The sequence below is a fragment of the Balaenoptera borealis genome (assembly GCF_965194805.1).
Source record: "Balaenoptera borealis genome assembly, chromosome: 16".
Classification (NCBI taxonomy): domain Eukaryota; kingdom Metazoa; phylum Chordata; class Mammalia; order Artiodactyla; family Balaenopteridae; genus Balaenoptera; species Balaenoptera borealis.
In genome coordinates this window covers 49,029,302-49,045,234 of record NC_138872.1, presented here as the reverse complement: position 1 = coordinate 49,045,234, position 15,933 = coordinate 49,029,302, and the positions used below count along the sequence as shown (strand labels likewise).

The following is a 15,933-nucleotide window of genomic DNA, read 5'->3' as shown; positions in this document are numbered from 1 at the left end:
ATGCAGGGGACACGGGTTCGATCCCTGGTCTGGGAAGATCCCACATGCCACGGAGCAGCTAAGCCCACATGCACAACTACTGAGCCCGCGCACCTAGAGCCCGTGCTCTGCAACAACAGAAGCCACCACAATGAGAAACCCGCGCACCGCAACAAAGAGTAGGCCCCCGATCACCGCAACTACAGAAAGTCCGCGCACAGCAACAAAGACCCAACGCAGCCAAAAATAAATAAATAAATATATATATATATATATATATAAAAGGAGGAAATGGCTGCAGGAGGCGAGTGGGTGTGGGTATAACAGCTCAACATGAGAGCCCTCCCCATGTACACAGGATCGCTCTGTATTACTTCTTACAACTACATATGCATCCACAATTATCTCAAAATAAAGTTTAATTGAAAAAATTCCAACTGAATTATTAGGAGATAAAGTCAATGACATTTTCCAAAAATAGAACGGCAACAAAACATGATAACCTGGAAACTAGGAAAGAAAACGTAAGAAAAATACAGCATTCATCCAGGTGGTCTGACATCCAGCTAAGATGAGTTCCAGAAAAAAGAACAGAGAAAAACAGTGGGGCAGGAGATTATCAAGGAAATTATACAACAAAATGACCAGAATGAAAGGAAGTGATTTTCCTACTGAAAGATTCATATAAATGTAAATCATCACGAATGTCAGGACTCTAGGGTGGAAGAACCCAGAGAAGGAGAAAACAGAAGTGTCTCTGGGGTTCTTTGGTGTCAGTACTTTCCGCTTCCCCACTGCCGGCCACTATGGGTCCCTGTGTCCTGGCTGCTCAGTCAAGTAACAGCCCCTCCAGCTTCTTGTCTCTATAGGGTTTCTCTCCCTTTACTGTCACTTGGATTCAGGAAGGAGTCGAGACTAATACCTGTGCTCGGTCTACCCTCAACTCAGACGTCAGGTGCTAGAATTTTACTCTGTGTTTGAACCTAAAATCTAAATTCTCTCCTCTGCCACCTCACAAAAGGCTCATGTACAACCAAGAAGCCAGTCCCCTCCCAGCCTCTCGGTCTGCAACTGTGCCTTCTTCTTCACGGGAGTTCGCGCCTGACTCTTACTGTTGTCTAATCCACATTTCACCTGCATGGCAGAGTGGGTGGTTTATCCCTCGGTTGGGAGGTGGGGCGGAGTCTGGAAAATTCACTTTCCAGTGTAACTTGCCTGCCTTAGATCAACATTGCCTAGATGTCATGTTTTTTAATTATACAAGTAATATTTGGATGCATTCTTTTCATAAAAATTAAGCCCTTACAAAAGATTCCCCCTTTACCCAGCATTCCCAATACAGGCAGACCTTGCAGGTTCGGTTCCAGACTACGGCAATAAAGCAAGTCACATGAACTTTTTGGTTTCCCAGTGCTCATAAAGTTATGTTTACACTATACTGGAGTCTATTAAGTGTGTGATGGCATTATGTCCGAAAAACAATGTACACACCTTAATTAAAAAGTACTTTCTTGCTAAAAAATAACTCTCATCTGAGACTTCAAGGAGTCATAATCTTTTTGCAATAGTAACATCAAAGGTCACTGATCACAGATCACCATCACAAATATGATAATAATGAAAAAGTTTGAAATATTGCAAGAATTACCAAAATGTGACGCAGAAACACGAGGTGAGCAAATGCGGTTGGAAAAGCGGCACCGATAGACTTGCTCAACGTGGGGTTGGCACAAACCTTGAATTTGTAAAACATGCAATATCTGCAAAGTGCAGTCAAGTGAAATGCAACAAAACGAGGTGCGCCTGTACCAGAGGGATGCGTTTCCAGTCCCTTTTCTATACATTTTCATACATATTCACAAGCCCATAGAAAACATAGAGCATTGTTTTATTGCAGATTTTTTTTTTTTTTTACATTTAACACTTGAGAAAACTATATATCCTTTTTCTACTCAATAACATGTCTCAGCCACCTTTGCATGTCAGGTCTTATAAATCTCCCATCTTTATTTCTTACTATTACATGGATTTTATGCTATGGACATAACATGTTTATATAGTCATTCTTCTATTGATAAGTATTTAGGCTCTTTCCAGTTTGTTTTGCAAGCAGCACAGCTGAGCATCATGACTCGGAGTCTGTGGTCCAGCATCCGGGGGTGGCCCCGAGTTGTGAGGCAGGGGGTGGGAGGGAGTGGTAAATACTGAGAAACTTTTATAGCAATTTGGCAGTGATGTTATGTCAAATCTCACAATAAAAATCATGGGCTTGTATTTTGTAAACCTTTCATTTTTAAAACTTTATTTCTCTAGTGATTCATTTTTACTGTAAAAGTAAAAATGTATGAGTTTGTGACAGATTGGAAATAAAGGCTAGAGCTTGCCCAGGACCGCTGAGAAGCCCTGCTTTTGTGAACAACCTCACGCACACCCAAGACCTTACCCTCCTGCTCAAGGGTCTCTGTCCCACAGATTCAAAGACGTGATTCTCTGGGTTAGAGGATGTGGACATTTTTTTACTGTAATAGATAGTCTCAACTTGCCTCTTTAATTCACTAGTATTTTTTTTTTAAGAATTTATTTTTTATTATTTTTTTAATTTTTTCTGCACTGGGTCTTCATTGCTGCGCGCGGGCTTTCTCTAGTTGCAGCGAGCAGGGGCTACTGTTCATTGTGGTGCACGGGCTTCTCATCGCGGTGGCTTCTGTTGTTGCAGAGCCTGGGCTGTAGGCGTGCGGGTTTCAGTAGTTGCAGCACACGGGCTTCAGTAGTTGTGGCGCACGGGCTTAGTTGCTCTGCGGCATGTGGGATCTTCCCAGACCAGGGATCGAACCCATGTCCCCTGCATTGGCAGGCGGATTCTTAACCACTGTGCCACCAGGGAAGCCCCTTCACTAGTATTTTTAATTCATACGTTCCTGAAAACTGGTGAGGTGGAGCTTCTTTTTAGTTTGTTTGGTTTTTTTTAATATTTATTTAATTATTTTATTTTTGGCTGTGTCGGGTCTTAGTTGCGGCCACAGGTTCTTCGTTGGGATCCTCCACTGCAGCGGGCGGGCTTCTGGTTGCAGCGCATGGGCTTCTCTCTAGTTGTGGCCCACGGGGTCAGTAGTTGTGGTGCGTGGGCTTAATTGCCCCAGGGCATGTGGGATCTTAGTTCCCTGACCAGGGATCGAACCCAGGTCCCCTGTATTGGAAGGCAGATTCTTAACCACTGGACCACCAGAGAAGTCCCAGAGCTTCTTTTTATATGGTTATTGTCTCTTTCTGTTTCTTGGAGGCCAGGAAGTCAGCCAGGCCCTGGGTTGTGACAACCCTTTTGTCACCTCATCTGCTTTGAAGCCCTAGGCAGTCCTAGGAGGGGGACCAGGCGAGGGTAATTTCCTCTTTAAATTTCCTCCTGTGGGTAATGGAGGCGGGGGCTGCACCCGGGCCCCACATCCACAGATATTTATTGGCAAAGCCCAGGTCCCCTCCCTCCAGACTCAGAACGAAAGCCCAGGCCCAAGAGTTCACCAGGAGAACAGGCTGGGAATACAGGAGGGGCCGGGAAGAGTAGTGAGAACATGAAACAAGAACTAGATGCAGGAGGTCAGGAGGGCCAGGGGAACAGTGCGGAGCTGGGACACACAAAGCGTGACTCGGTTCCCTCTTCTGGAGCCGTCAGAGGGGCCGCCTGGGGCCAGAGAGACAGCAGACCATCCAACAGCCCAACAGTCTAAGTCAATAAGAAACCAGGCGTTTCTTCTGTCTATTCACCTAATCTTTTAACACTGTTTATTGGAGGGGTTGACATAACTCAAGCCTCCTGAAATAATGCAGGGGCTTTTCCCCAACCAACTCAAACATCGAACCTGCAACTACCAAGACACTAGGCGGAACCATCACAAACACGCACCCTGCCCAGCCCGGGAGGCAGTTTCCAGGCTAGCAAGGGGGCTACAGAGGAGGAACCTGCCGTGAGAAGCAGGGGCAAAGGGAGAAGGCTCCAGAGTGTTCGGTGGAGACTTAGAACTGTCCTCACCCAAATTCATATCTTCAAGCGCCAGCTCTCAGTACTGTTTCTAGACCCCAGGTAAGTCACTTAGCTTCTCTGTACCTCAGTTTCTTCACCTGTAAAATGGGGCTATGCCTGGAGTGGATGCTGTGGGTGCCCTGCCCGTAACCTGTAGACCCTCACCATTCCCGGGCACAACTTTGCCTGAGGACTTTCTCCAGCCACCATAGCCCGCTCTGCCTGCATCCTTAGAAGAACTAGAGAATGAACACGCCCAGGAGCAGCCATCAACCCAAACTAACGGGAATCAGTATATAAGCACCCCTGCTCCTGAGGGGCCGGAGAACTCAGGTATGAGTTCCACACTGTCTCCCAGGCTCTCCAGCAGGACTGAAGTCCAGTTGCTCATGGTGATGATGTGCTTGATTATACAATAATAATACAATAATAATACAGCAATGGCTGCCCTTCTCTCCCTGTCTCACTTCCCCACGCCCCCCTGAGATCACCTCCCACAGAAAGCCCTTGCCCTTGAATCATTAAAACAAGGTCAGCTTCTGAGGGACCCAAATGAAGGACCTTCCTTCCAACAACATTCTCAGTTGTTGGTAAGATCAGTCGAAGCTCGTAGACAAAGGTCAACGTTATCATCATGATATCTTGGCACTTTCTGTCTGCCACGCAAAGGGAGCTCCTGGTCAACATGACTTGGGTGTTCTCCAGCTTTTGAACCCTAGGGGCTCCCCAGGGGGACTGTAAGGTAGAAGGAACAGAAACCATAAAAGACAATAATTTGGAGCCAAACTAGGTCCTACCTGGTTTGATGGCTCCCGACACAACAATCACAACTTCCAACCTCCAAATGGTGGGGATTTCTGCAAAGATTCAGCTCTGCCAACACACCAAACAACAAAGAAATATGTTTTAGGTATAATCTGGCCCATAATTGATTCAAACAGAAGATGTGACCTGTGGCCTCAATAGCCCACAGAACCCAAGGAGAATATCTAACGATTAGCTGAGTGAGGCCGGCAGCAAATCCTAGAAAACCGAGGGGAACCAGAAAACATGGGGCTGGTCCAAAGGATACAGGGGCCCTGAAGGAGCTCCCAGCAGCCAGGGCTGAGAAATGTGAACAATAAAATAAAAAATGATAGTATCAGATTATCACCCACGGAATAAAATATCCCTAAGTCCACACAGATATAAATAAGTATTTGATTAAATAAGTCGGAGCAGAAGGGCCAGCTCTTTCTTTTTTTTTAATTTTTATTGGGGTATAGTTGATTTACAATGTTGTGTTAGTTTCAGGTGTACAGCAAAGTGAATCAGTTATATATATACATATATCCACTCTTTTTTAGATTCTTTTCCCACATAGGCCATTACGGAGTATTGAGTAGAGTTCCCTATGCTATACAGTAGGTCCTGGGACAGCTCTTTCTTGCAGTGGAAATCCAATCAATACATGTGGAAGGAAGGAGGGAGGGAGTGAGGGAGGGGAAGCCAAAGAAGTGATGCTGCAGACAAGATCTGATGGAGGCTAGAATCTTGAAAGGTTTAAGGAGAAAAGGCATCTGCATGGCCTCAAGGAATCTCTCCTGAGATGTCTGTCGATGGGGCTGGGGGTGGGGATGGGAGGTGAATATAACCTTACAGAAGAAAAGCCCCTCAGGACCACCTGACCAGAGAGCCAGGCATCGCTGCACAAATCAGCGTCGTGACCCCGTGGCGCCAGGTCCGGAGCTCCACGGCAATGGTGCCCTTGCCGGATGTACGCCCTCCACCCAGACATGAGGACCCCACAAAGCCTGGGCTCAGGGGTGTCGGCATGGTGACTGGTCAACACTCCTCGTGGGTATCCGGGTCCGGGCAGACAAGGAACAACTTAGGGACCGTTGCTGATAGCAAAGCAGCAGAGACGCAGAACAACTAAATGCACGGGCGGGACCCTGGATGCATTCTCCTGGAGCCAAGAAGGACATTCGTGGAAAAGCTGGTGAGGTTCACGCAGGGACTTGGGTTGGATTAAGGGTGTTAGGACGAGAGCTAACCTCCTGGCTTTGATCGCTGGGCTGCGGGTTTGTAAGTCTGGGGAAGTTGGGAGAGGAGGACAGGAAACTTTCTGTACTGTTCTTGCAACTTTAATACTACACTTACTACTTTTTACTCCTACTTTTTGAAATGTAGTTCAAAATGAGAAGTTTAAAAAACAGCAGCAAATGTCCAGTTTGCCAGCAATGTCCTTCTTAGAAAAGGAACAATCGCCACACCTGTGCTGATCTGAGCAATGCTCAAAACTGGGGCAACAGACCTCAAAATATTCTGCCACGTGTGAGTGGGGAGGTAAGAGCCAAGGCCTTTTCTCTCTGCAACGCGCCCCCCAGGTTCAGAGGAGGCAAAAATTACAGGATCTCATCTGAATAAACTTGGCAGAAAAAATGTTTGGTGGCCTGTCCGAGGGCCGGTCACACATTTACCAACAGCATTCGCAGCTCTGGGCTCCCCGCTGGGGTCTCCCAGGCCTGTGCACGGCATCCGCCAAGGCCAGGAGCTGATTTCCTGGAAAATAATGTGCAAAACTGTTTCAGACAACACGTCCTTTCACCACAACCTCTATGTGGCTTGTTCGAACTGGGATCAGGAGCCCGAGTTGCAGCCAGGAGCAGTTTGGACATTTAGAATATTCTCGGGACCTCAGTTCTAGGCCCGTGGACCAGACCCGACATGTGTGGAGCCAGAGGACAGGTTCGAGGTGGAGTCGAGTGACTTGGGAAAGCCATGCTGGGCCCGGGGAGCCTGCTGGCAGAGAAGGGGGAGCCCCCAGGGAAGGACAGGGAAGCAGAGGGCAAGGAGGTGAGGGCTGCTATGTCTGCTGCCGCCCTTTAAGCAAATACCAGCCTGTTTGAGGAATAAATATTGACCAAGGTGAAGAGCAGCACAAGGCCAGGAGGCTGAGGCTGCAGAGGGAGCCTGGCTTATAAAGGGTCCCCTGGAGAGAGCTCTCAGGATTCCCAGGCCACTGAGCTCCTCTCCCCAGGGCGTTGGAGAGGGGCCCTCACACACGTCCTCGATGTCTTTCAGCTGATGCTCCTGGGGGACTTGGGGTCAGTGGCCAGGATGGGAGCCACACCAGGGGCAAAGGCGTAGCCCAAGGGGCTGTCCCTGGTCTAGGATGAGCGCCAGGCCTGGAAGGTCCTGGGTAAACACAGTCCTGCTTCAGCAGGTGTTTCATGGGTCCCGGGTCCAAAAGGCCTACCAGCATTCTCAGGGTCAGGGGAGCTTCTCAATGTGTGGGTACAGGGCTCTCATCAGAGGCCCCTGGGGCGCTGGGTAAAAATGCACATTCCTGGGCCCCCCAGGCCCCTCCATACACTCAGGGGTGATGCCTGGGACTGTGCATTTTTAGCGCCTTCCCTAGTGATTCTGATGCCGGTTCAGGCATGAGGCCGGTTAGACCCATTTTGCAGAAGAGTAAGTCAAGGTCCAGAGTGGGAGGGCGGGCACGGCTTCCTTTGGCTGCAAGGGGGGTGAGGGGCAGCGAGAGAGGGAAGGGAGCCCTGGCTTCACCTCTCTCAGCCCCCCGGGAACAGCCAGCTGCTTCCACCGCTTTGACTGGGAACGCCTTTCCCTCCCCCGACCCAGATTGTCCAGACGACTCCTCTGGGCCACGGGGGTCTCAACCCCTGTCTCCAGCCCAGGAAGGAGTCCCTGCCTGTCCTCGGCCCCCAGCCCCTGGCCCTCTCTCCTGGCACTGGCCACAGCGAGTGTGACTGACCACGACCCCCGGAGGCCCCACAGCAGCACGGACACGGGTGCTGGAGCCACAGCCTCAGGGATCGCTCTGCAGCGCCACGCTGCCTGCCCCCACCCGGCAGCTCTAACAGACAAGGAGCTGGTCCTCCAAGTCCCAGGGCCATCCCCCATAGGCCTGCCCGGGTCAGGGGAGAAGCTCACCCCAGCCGGACCTCAGTGCTCCGGCCTCACCAGGCATGGGGGCAGCCCCAGCAGGAGGGCGGGGCTGGGAGTGGGGGAGAGGCTCCTGGGATGGGGGGAGTTCCTCCCGGAGGAGGGAGCAGCGGCTGAGGCAAAAGCCAGCACCTGCCACCCCGCCCACCCCCTACTGACCCGGGTCTCACCCTCCGTGAGGGCTGCGTCTCCTGACCATCCCTTTCGCTCACCAGACGGCCCCTAACGGGCTTGCTGGCAGCTCCCGTGTCCACCCCCCCAGCCACCCCAGACTCCACTCCCCTCACATGGGTGTATCCCCGGCCCAGCACTCTCATTTCCTTTGCCTAGAATTGCAGACCCCTCCCCTGCCCAGCCATGGACACCTGCCCTTCCTCGCACGTGGCCACTTCCCTACTCAAACCCTCAATGGCTCCCTATTACTTGCCGTCTGAATCCTCACTCTGGGGTTTAAGTTCCACCTAAATCTGGCCTCCAAGGTGTCACTGGCGCTGTCATTATTCCATAAGCCTGTTTTGATTACTTATAATAAAAAAGGTAAATACCTCCAGATTCTCCAACCCTCCTAGAGATTGGACCTGCCTGTGGCCACTCTTTTCTTCTTTATTCCCACATGGGATGGAGAAGACACCAGCCACCTCATTACCTTCCCTCACTTTTCCTCTGAGCCTAAAACTGCTCTAAAAAATAAAGTCTTAAATAAAGCCACCCCCTGAAAAAGTACTTGCGAGAGAGGAAGGGAGAGAGTGTGTTTGGGGTGGGGTGGAGGACCCACACTTGTGCAGAAGGAAAGGCTGGAAGGTTGTGTGGGCTGGGCGTCTCACCTCTCCGTCCTGCCACTCAGTGACTTAACATGTGATTTGGGGGACATTAAAAAATCAGTTTAAGGAACTTGGGGGACAAGAGGCAGTTTTCATGAGAAAAGGCACCAACCACAACATTACACAGGCTGGGTTGGAATCTCCGTGGTCATGTGGCCTTGGGAGAGTCACTTGTGCCTTTTTCTCTCTGAGCCCTGGCTTCTCACCTACAATGTGCGGGATTATAGTAAATTGCAAACGTGGCCGCAATCTTTGCAGCACCTGCTATCAAAAATTGGATGGATTTGCCCTCCCCTTGAATGTTATATGTTGACAAAACATGTCCGAAGTGACCGTGTCTGTTCCAAGCCCAGACTTGCTCTCCTGGAAGCTTGTGCAGCGGCCACGAGCACAAGCTGGGTAAGGCCTGCTGGGGGCCGGGAGCCGAGAACACTCACCCCAGTGGAGGCTACCTGAAGCCCCCCTACCCCAGCCAGCCTGGCCGCTGACATCAGGCAGTTGAGTAAGCCCAGCTACCAGAAAAACTGCACTGCTGGGTCCAGCCAGTAAAAATAAACAGCTGCTATTTTAAGCTACTAGGTGCTGGGGTGGCTGTTATGCAGCACTAGCTAACAGATATACTCACCAAAAATGCCCCTAACCTTGCAACCTTTGCCCTTGCTCTTTCCTCGGCCTGGACCCTCTTCCCCAGATACCCACATGCCTTTCTCTCTCATTGTCCTCAGGTCTCTGCTCAGTGAGGCCACCTCAGTAGGTCCACCCCCGCTCACCCTCCCAGATGTGTACCTCACCAGAGCGCCATCACCTTGCTTCTTTATGTGCCTGCTTGTTTGCTTACTGTCTCTCTCACCCCAACACTCACAGTAGATTAAAGCTCCACAAGGGCAAGGACAGTGATTCCTGCCCAGCTGGCTCTGGACCACCCTTGGTAGCTTCATGCCAGCTGCCCCCCCACTGGCCCGCCTTGCTCTGGATTCTCACTGCCCTGGTCTTTGCATTTGAACGGTCCCTTTAGAGTGTAAAAGGGACTCCACACCATCCATTGGTCCCCTTTCCCTCCTTCCACCACTGGGGACACTCCCACCCCTATTTTTCAGAGGGGAAACTGGGGCCTGAGTGACTTGCCCAAGGGGATGGGGGTATTTCAAGGCACATCTTGCCCAGAGCTCCCTCAGACCACTGGACAGAGGTACCTCCTGCTTCCTAGCCCAGGGACCCACTAGAACCCTGGTCAGGAGACCGTGCTGGAGCCTTTTCTCCTGCTCCAGGCTGCACTGGGGCCTGATCTGCCCTCCCCGCAGAAGAAATTCCAACAACCCCAGTGCCTCATGACGCTGACCTCAGCATTGTTTAATGTGAAGCAAATCACAGGGGTCTTCGACTTTGGCCTGGGGCCCCTCTACACCGAGAGCTTCAGAGACTAAGGAAGAGGGGCAAGGAGGGGGTCCCCTGCAGCCTCGGGGCTGCTGTCACCTGCACCTCAACCTCCCTCCCGCCCCCATGGGCACCTCGGGGGTGTCCTAGTAATTTGGGAGGAAAAGCACCGAGGGCAAGTCTCTGGAGTTCCCGGGTGGGTGCTCCGTCCTGTTTGCTGTGGTTCGGACTCTTCCCAAGCGTATGGGGAGGAGGACTTGGGCACAGCGCTGTATTTGGGATGTGGCCTGGGAAGCCCTGGAAGGGGGTGTGGAGGTGAGCAGGGTCTGGGACTGTGGACCCACCTCTAACTCATCCCACCGAGGGCCAAGGACCCCCCAGCTCCTGCCCCTCTCCAGGTGGGGTCCCTCCCAGGGGAGCAGCCAGGCCCGGGGGGCAGAGGGCCAACTGTATGTGCAGGAACAGCAGCAGGTGGCCTTGGTGGCCAGGGTTGAACCCAGGGTACCTGCAGTGCCGTGCGGGACAGAGACCAAAGAGTAGCTCCCCAGTGGCTGTGTCAGAGGAGAGCAGGGCCAGGAGGAGGGCTCACGTGGTTGACTCTCCATCTCCAGGCCGAACGCTGGGTTTTCCGAGCCCACCGGGCTAAGGGCCTTTGCCCGCAAAGGCCCCTGTGTGGACACAGTGTTCTCGGAGGGCAGCTCCAGTCTGGGGAGCAGGTCTAGGCCGCTTCGGGAGCTGCCCGCCTGGCCAGAGAAAAGCCTGTTGCCTCTGGCTGCCCTGCGGGCGCCTGAGATATGAACTCTGGCGGAGCTGGAACTCCTAGAATGAGCCCCCAGGAAAGTGGCTCCAAACCAGTGGAACAAACAGCAGTGATTGGGAGTCTGCTGTGTGCACAGCCCTCAGCCAGGAGATGGTGGGATGGTAACAGGACGACCTCACTTTTGTGAAGCACTGACTGCGCCGCTCAAGGCTTTGCGTGGACCACCTCCCTCGGTCCTCACAGCCCCTCCAGCTAGTTGGACCTATGACACTCATCCGAGACGACACTGATATTCCAGCATCTCAGGTATGCGCAGGGGTCCGTACCTCCCCAGCTGGATCCTCTACTGTGCTCAGAGCAAGCCCTACCCTGTCCCCCATCCCTGCGCACATGTGCAGAGGCTGAGCTTCGGGAGCGGAACCCCGGTCACCGCTGATGGGAGGGAGGTAGATAACTCGGCCTGGATGACCCGGAAGCGTCACGGAGTCCTTACCCACAGGAGACACAGTCCAGGCAGAGAAACAAGCCCCGGAGGCAAATGAGCAAGAGAAAAACCCCAACACAACGCAGTGACACGGGAGAGGGTGCCACCCAGAGCCAGACGCTGGGCGCCAGCTGTCCTGCCCCTGCTCTTTACCAACCCTGTGAAGTTTCTAACAAGTGTCTGAAAAAGCACTTAGAACAGCACTGGGTGGATGGAGGGGCCGTTGCCTCCTACTCTAAACTGTTTGTTGGCAACAGATCTTCCCACCCCTTGCAGGGCTCTGCAAACAGCCACTGTCCCCCTCCGCCCTCCCCCAGAGGGGTCAGCCAGCAGGAAAGCAGCCCCTTCACTAAGGCAGGGAGGGGCCTCCTACTGCAAACGGAGCCCCCAGGTCTTGGGACACTGCTGGGGAGACAACAAAATTAGAGGGAAGGGCAGTGAGCAAATCACAGAGTGGGAGTGGGCGGCTAGAGAGCCTCTCGTTAGGCTGATTAGCTGCAGTGCGAGCCCAGGCCCTGTGGAGGGGTTACCTAGCTCCTGGGGGGGTTGAGGGCCCCTCTGAAGCCCAGGGCACCCCAGTCCTGGCTTCCGCCTTCTGGGCAGACCCTGTCCCCTCACTGTAGCGGAGGAGCCAAGGGGCTCCCGGAAGGACCCTTTGACCCGCGTGCCCGGCCGAGCCTCATTTTCCTCATCTGTGAAATGGGGCTTATGAGAACCTGGCGCACAGGCAATGACCAGGGATCCACCTAAACAAGTGGTTCTGATCCTGCCTCTCCATCAGAACCACGGTGAGTGCTGTCAACTGCCAGCACTGGGGCTGGACCCCCCACCACTGAAATCAGAACCTTGGGGGTGGGCCCAGGCATCAGCATTTAAAAATCTCCCACACCAACAGCAGGTTGAGACTAGACCAGGCCTGTGAAAGCGGCTACAACTCCTCGGTTCGTGTCACCAACACCAAGTTAAATGGCCGATTTGGGGTCGCCCTCCCAGATCCCCACCCTCCTAGAACAGAGGTTACTTGAGGACAGGGCCCTCATCTGTCACAGCCACCTTTGCAGCCCCAGGGCCTGGGACGGTACATGGCATACAGTGTTTGTTGCATTCATTCATGTTGAATGAATGCTGGTAACAGAACGAAACCTTACACCTACAGGGAATCTAGGGTCAGCAAACAGCCGGGCTGAATACTCGAGGCCGTTTGGAAAGACGGCCCCGCCTCTCCACTAAGCAGTGGTCACTCCTTCCACAGACGCCTGCCGAGGACCCACTGCATGACAGGCGCTGTCCCCGGCGTCCGGGCACATCAGGGAACAGAAAAGGTGTGGAGCCCTGCCCGGCCTCCCTGAGCTCACAGTCCAGCGAAGAGACAGAAAATAAGCTGCACGTATCAAGAGTAATGATGAAGAGGTTTGTGAAAATTGTTTCAATAAAGTAGGTAAAGTAGATCAGGAATTTAGTAGGATGGTCAGGGAGGCCTCAATGAAAGGCAAGATCTGAGCAAAGATTGGAAGCAGGTGAGGGAAGGAGCCAAGGGCGTGTGGGAGAACATTCCAGCTCAGGGCCCGGGGTGGAAGTGAGCTGGGTTCCTGGGGGCCTGAGGGAGTTCCAGCTACAAATGACCACAAACTTAGCGCATGAAACAAGCACCATCTTACTGCGCTCAGGGATTCTGTGGGTCAAGGACTCAGGGCCTAGGGGGACAGCTTGTCTCTGTTACACATCGTCTGGGGCCTCAGCTGGGGAGCCGCAACTGTCCTGGGGTGAATGACTGGACCTGGCTTTCTCTAGAGGACACTGGCCAATACAGTAGCCACCAGGAACATGTGGCTGTTTAAATTTATTCAAATTTTTAAAAATTGAAAAGTCACTTCCTGGGAATTCCCTGACAGTCCAGTGGTTAGGACTCGGTGCTTTCACTGTCGTGGCCCAGGTTCGATCCCTGGTTGGGGAACCAAGATCCCACAAGCCGTGGGAAAGAAAAAAAAAAAAAAAGTCACTTCCTCAGTTGTACTAGCTGCATTCCAGGTGCCAGATTTTGCAAATAAAAATGCCCAGTAAATTTGGATAGCTGAAAAACAACACATAATTGTTTTGGTATAAATATATCCCAAATATTGCATGAGACATACTTACACTAAATAAGTAGTGTTGAATTCAGAAACAATTGGACAGGGTGTTCTGTGTTTTGTCTACACCAGAGCTACCATGTGGCCGATGGGCACCTCGCTGGACCGCAGACAGAACCTTCCCATCACACGGAAAGTTCTATTGTCTGCTTCCTGGGCTGGGATGGCTGGAAGGCTGGGCTTAGCTGGGATCCGTGACCTCTCCTGCATGTGGCTTGGCTTCTCTCAGCACAGCAGCTGGAGAGAGAGACAGAGACAGAGACTGGAGGGAAGAGAGAGAGCAAGGCTTCCTCTGGTCCCTACCGGGAAGTTCCACCCCCACTCCACCCGCAGTGTTACTCTGTCCCATTCTATGGATTACAGATGTGTCACTAAAGCCAGCCCAGGTTCAAGGGGAGGGGAATTAAATGCCTGTGCCGGGCAGTCACATTACAGAAGCACACAGGGGACGTGGACACCTTTGGAAAATACCACCTCAGGGTGGGGTCTACAAATCAGGCGGGGTCTTGCAGTCGTTGGAAGGACTTGCGCCTTTATGTTGCATCAGATGGGGGCATCCTGGAAGGGTGTTTTGTGGATGAGGGTCATAATCAGACTCGGGTTTTAAACGGAAACGTGAGGAGCGAAGTGGGGGACCGTGAGCTCGTCCAGCACGTGGCTGCCAGCGCTGGTGATGCGGAGGCTCCCTGACAATCCCGGCCCCTGCCCACCTCCTCTCCGCTTACCCAACAAGGACCCTCGCGACAGCACCCCGCGCTGGCCTGTCCCCGCCCCCCCCTCAATGGGACAAGCGCTTTGCAGGCGGTGTCAACGGGCCCAAAGACAAAAACCAGACTCTAGAAAACCACTTGTGCACGCCCCACAGGCTTCTGAGCAGGCGTTTCCAGAGTTTCCCTCTCGACATGGGCTTTATCCATCACCTGTTTGTGGGCGCTCACTGGCTGCTTCTCCCCTCATCTCCTGAGAATCCCTTTTCCTCCCCCTCCTCCTCTGGCCACTTTTTCTGCCCCCAAATCCATGCCGTCTGCCTCCCAACAAGACCAAATGGGCTCGTGATACGATCAACAACCCCGAGGACAGGGAGGCCCCAAGAGCCTCTGCTGGAGCCAAAGGCTGACTCACCCTCGAGTGACCTGCTCAGCTGCTTTGCAGGAACTTCCCTTCCCCAGGCAGAACAGGCCACTGTGGCGTTGGGACTCCCACCACTAGGCCAGGAATTAGCACGTGTACCAGGCCTGAATCTGGGGAAACTGGTACTAGCCTAAACCCAGCAGCAGCGTTTTAATTTGCTGTCCCGGAATCTTGCCCTGTCTTAGGTTGATCATCCAGAGCAGGCAGAGTCCCCTCCTGTGATTCTTCAGTGTGAGGGGACATGGCAAAGTACACACACAATCTCCATTCCATCTCCAAACCACCAAAATGACAAGAGTGTGCGGCGTGGCAGTTAAAAAATGAGGCCAGTAAACAGTTCCTGAAATGTAAGCATCTGGCCAGCCTTCCACTACATAATCTGCGCAGCAAGCTTCAGCGGAAATCCTATCCCGACCCCCCAAGCCTCTCCCCTTTGACTGATGCTAAAAAATCCTCCTTCAGCTGAGGGTGCACCAGATGAATTAATAATGCAAGAGCTGGAAGGCAGCCATCAGAAATAAAATGGCTGTGGGCTGGGATTATGGGCTCTCCTTTTTCCTGAGTGTTTTGAAGATCACAGGTCTCACAATTTAACGAGCTTTAAAAAGAGGTTTTGTAAAACATGAAAGTAAGACACAATTAAAATTAAAATCTTCCTAAAATGGCTAGGTAAGTCTTTGGTTTAACAAGTGAAGACTTTGCGGGATGGGGAAAAAGATTGCTGAAGAGAGGCCCGAGGGTGGGAAGGCCAAGAAACCCTCACCTCCTCCACACTTGACCTCCAGGGGGTCCTGCCCTCTTTCTGGTGGGACTGGCAGTGGAAAGACAAAGAAACAAAACGTGTTCAGGCCTCTGGACCATGGAGACCATTCCAAAGGGAGAGAGAAGGTACTCAACGGTTAGGAACCCCCAGAAACCAAGCCCTACTCTGGCATCCTGAACCGTTCTCTGTAAAATACACTACCTACATACGGGGAAAATCAGAAACATATTAACTGACTTTTATGGGATGTGGTAAAATAGGATTTTTATTTCCTAGTTTAGTTTGTATTGTCTGAATTCCTCTTTAGTAGTCAGAAGTAAAGATTAAAAACAGAAGTTAAATGCCTTTTGAATGGCAACAAACTAAACCTGCAACAAGGAGTCACTTTGCTCTGCCCACGCAAGCAAGGGAGGGGCATGGGGAACAGGGCTGGGGGAGGCCCCTCCTGGACCGCTCAGCTCCCAGCTGCCTCTCAAGCTCATAACCGGCCCCTGCCCAGCTGTGGTGCTCCCTGCCTTCCTTCCAG

At 52.3% G+C, this 15,933-nt stretch overlaps 1 long non-coding RNA gene across 2 annotated transcripts in view; it reads right to left on the bottom strand.

Annotated features, from left to right (window-relative positions):
* LOC309613107 overlaps positions 1-5,239 on the bottom strand; it is a 31,031-nt gene extending 25,792 nt beyond the window's left edge. For both annotated transcript variants that reach the window (XR_014235528.1, XR_014235529.1), the window contains exon 1: positions 4,792-5,239. This is a non-coding gene — a long non-coding RNA (uncharacterized lncRNA). The remainder of the gene's footprint in view (positions 1-4,791) is intronic.
* Positions 5,240-15,933: the final 10,694 nt, after the last annotated feature.